General features: G+C 37.9%; 1 pseudogene; it reads left to right on the top strand.

The window, feature by feature from the left end:
- The first annotated feature begins 1,925 nt into the window (after window positions 1–1,925).
- On the top strand, window positions 1,926–3,414 carry LOC101709295 (protein odr-4 homolog; annotated as a pseudogene).
- The last annotated feature ends 648 nt before the right edge of the window (window positions 3,415–4,062 follow it).

Raw genomic sequence — 4,062 nt, 5'->3', positions numbered from 1 at the left:
CACTGCCATGCAAAGAAACAGACCCGAAGATCAGTGGAATAGATTAGAAGATGCAGAAACAACTGCAGACATACTCAGCCACCTCATCTTTGACAAAGGAGCCAACCACCCTCATTGGAAGAAAGATAGCCTATTTAATGAATGGTGTTGAAAAAACTGGATTTCAACCTGCCAAAGATTAAAACTAGACCCATACCTATCACCATGCACTAAACTAAGATCGAAGTGGATTAAATTTCTAAATATTAAGTCAGAAACACTAAACTTGTTGGAAGATAAGTTAGGTAGAACTCTTGATGACATTGACACAGGAAAAGACTTTATGAACAAATCTTCAGTAGCATGGGAGCTAGCACAAAGAATCAACAAGTGGGATCTCATCATAGTAAAAAGCTTCTGCACTGCAAGAGAAACTACCAACAGAGCTAAGAGACAACCTACAATGTGGGAAGACATTTTTAGCAGCTGTACCTCAGATAAAGGTCTACTATTCAGAATATATAAAGAACTGAAAAATAATCAGGCCCCTCAAATTCAAAGACCCAATTCAAAAATGGGCATCTGAAATGAACAGAAATTTCTCAGACAAAGAAGTAAAACCAGCAAATAAATATATGAAAAAATGTTCAACATCACTGGTCATTCGAGAGATGCAGATGAAAACAACACTGAGATTCCACCTCACCCCACAAAGAATGGCTGCTATCAAGAAATCAACCAATAACAAATGCTGGCACGGGTGTGGAGAGAAAGGCACACTTCTCCATTGTTGGTGGGAATGTAGATTGGTGCAACTACTGTGGAAATCAGTATGGAGATACCTCAAAGAACTAGGACTATAGGTCCCATTTGACCCAGCTCTCCCCCTACTGGGAATCTTCCCCAAAGAATTAAAAGAATCATACCACAGTGATATATGTGCACCTATGTTTATAGCAGCACAGTTTATAATAGCTAAAGCTTGGAAAGAGCCCAAGTGTCCATCGACTGGAAACTGGATAAAGAAGATGTGGGGTTTTCTTTTTATAAAATGGAGTACTACTTATCCATAAAGAATGAGAAACTAGAGACATTTATAGCTAAATGGATGCATATTGAGGCCATATTCTTAAGTGAAATAAATAGGACACACATGTGTAAATACCAAATAGTTTCTCTAGTGTGAGAAATTGAAAGTGTAAATAAGGATGAAAAAGATTAAAATGAATAATTGATAATTTGAAATAAGAAAAGGTCCAAGGGTTTGGGGATGGTGGGAGGGGAAGGGGAAAGGGAAGAAGGGAAAGGAAAAATTACGAGAAAGAAAAAAAAAATGGAATCAAACTCTGTGTAAATAGGGAAGGGTGGAGGGGGTGAAGGGTGCACAGGTAATGGGAGAAAAAGTAAGAACTAAGATACATCATGTTCTGGTACAAACACCCAATGATAAATGTAAATGTATTTTATACCTAAAATGTATATATATATGTATATATAAAAAAGAACACTACCACGATGAATTTTTTGTGGCCCCATTAGTAGAATATTACATGAAATAGTGAAGCATTCTAAATTTTGTAGAAATCATTTCAAAGAGATATTCTCCAATGGCCAAACAGAAATCCATATAGAAATAATACAGGGAGTGGACCACCATTTAGGATTGACAACTTAGCAAATATTCTTTATTAACAATTGCCGGCTCTGACTGAGGCGCTGCAGAGGAGGGCGGAGCAGGTGCGTCATCAGTCTGCACCACAGGACTCTGAAGACTGCTTCAGAGGTGGGAAAGGAAGCGTTTCAAGAGGTCGCTTTCTGGTGAGTTTGTTGGCTGAGGAATTAGCACTTAAGTGTAGTCAGTAGCCAGCGGCCGAATGTACCCGCATTCCCTGACAGCTTGATAATTTATCTGCCGCGTGCACGTTCTGTAGAACATGAGACTGAATTAGCTCTCAATAATGGGATGAACCTACATTGTAGATGAGACAGTTGGCCAGTATCTTTCAAATATCAATCTCCAAGGAAAACCTTTTGTCTCTGGTCTTTTAATAGGACAGTGTTCTTCACAAAAGGATGATGTGATTCTTGCCACTAGAACACCACCCAAAGAGAAACAAAATGAGAGCATCAAATATCCTAAAACTAAATTGGATAATTTGGATGAAGAATGGGCTACAGAACATGCCCACCAGGTATCCAGAATGCTACCAGGGGGACTTTTAGTTCTTGGAGTATTTATTATCACAACTTTAGAACTGGCAAACGACTTTCAAAATGCCCTGCTCAGACTAATATATGCTGTGGAAAAGTCTATGAACAGAAAAAGACTGTGGACTTTCACAGAGGAGGATATTTCAGAGCGAGTGATATATTCACATTTGCTCTTCTACAAAAAAAAAATATCTTGTTGGGACCAGGGATTTAGCACAGTGGTTTCACCACCTGCTGCACAAGCACAAGGACCCGAGTTCAATCCCTGGTACCAAAGAAACAACAACAAAAACAAAAAAAAATATCTTGTTGAACTTACCATGTCCATGATCCAAAAAGTTCAGCAAGACCAGCAGACTGGAAGTATCAAAATAGACTGTCTACCTCATGGCTTTCTCTTGAGTGTACTGTTCATATTGATATTCACATCCCACTTTCTGTGACTTCTATCAGCTATAGTCTGGAGAAAAATACAAAGAATGGACTTACCCGCTGGGCCAAGCAAATTAAAAATGGTGTTTATTTTATTAATGGACAAGTTAAGGATGAAGACTGTGACCTATTAGAAGGACAGAAAAACCTAGAGGAAATACTGAAGCATCTAGCCATTCTTTTGATGTTCGAGTGCCAACACAGTTGCTCCTGAATTCAGACCACAGATCCACAGCCACAGTCCAGATCTGCAGCAGTTCTATAAACCTTAAGGGTGATGTGAAATGCACAGCTTACATTCATAGCAACAAACCCAAAGTTAAAGATGCTGTGCAGGCAGTGAAGAGAGATATATTGAACACAGTTGCCAATCGCTGTGAAATACTATTTGAGGATCTACTTTTGAATGAAAATCCAGAAAAAAAAGATTCTGAAAAAGAGTTCCACATCCTCCCTCACCATGCTTTTGTCCTTATTCCTGGATGTACTGTAAAGTTATGTGATTATAAATTTGGTGATGAATCAGCTGAAGAAATCAGAGACCATTTTATAGAAATGTTAGATCAGATAATGCAAATAGAACATTTAGAAATTGCAGAGGAAATAAACACAGCTTTTATGAGTTCCTCTATGAATAATGAGGCTTCATTGGACAACATAGAAGTTGAACAGCCAGAGCAACCAGTTAAAACTACAATAGTATTGAAAATTCAGCAAAACATAGGTATGATTGCAGCATTTGCAGTTGCAGTCCTTGCTGCAGGTATCTCCTTTCATTACTTCGGTGATTAGAGGCACAAAGAGTTTCCTGATCATCCAGTGAACCTTGATCAACAACTGTGAATAATAAAGGTGTAAACAGTCTGCTTGCATTTAAGACAGTAGAAGCCACATCTGCTGTCATAATGAGTATTAGGTATGTTCCTGACTAACACGAAGTCACCAGCTGCCTTGGTTAGCCCTGCTTGTATTATAGGTGGCCCAGCTTTTCAAAAATAAAGTTATGCATTTAGATGAGAGTTGCATGTAACTCATCATTATTGTCTATTTTTAAAAAAAGATTTTAAAAGTAAGATACCTTAGATTTTAGTCCTATTGATCTGGATCACATACTGATCAGGGCATTAAACATTTCAGCAGTCAGATCTTAGTATTCTTAGTAACAGAGCATTAGGAGAAATTCCTACCAAGTGGGGCCACAATTTGTGGAGTGACTTCATCCTCTGGGACCTTTCTAATATACACTCAGTTCCAATATATTGTATGTTTTGTTCTGATCAAGGACTAGGAAACGTTTCCCAAGAGGTTTGAGTCAATACAGAATGACAAAGTTCTTACTCAGGTTAACATATCATAACTTTTAATATGTTAAATAAGACTTTTGCTTACAGTAGATGTTATACTAAATTCTGTGAAGTGACTAGATCCTGAATAAAATCT

The sequence above is a fragment of the Heterocephalus glaber genome, unplaced genomic scaffold (genome assembly GCF_053883595.1).
Source record: "Heterocephalus glaber isolate CG9 unplaced genomic scaffold, H.glaber_assembly_v1.0 deba00001504, whole genome shotgun sequence".
In the NCBI taxonomy this organism is placed as follows: Eukaryota; Metazoa; Chordata; class Mammalia; order Rodentia; family Bathyergidae; genus Heterocephalus; species Heterocephalus glaber.
This window is presented reverse-complemented; position numbering and strand designations above follow the sequence as displayed.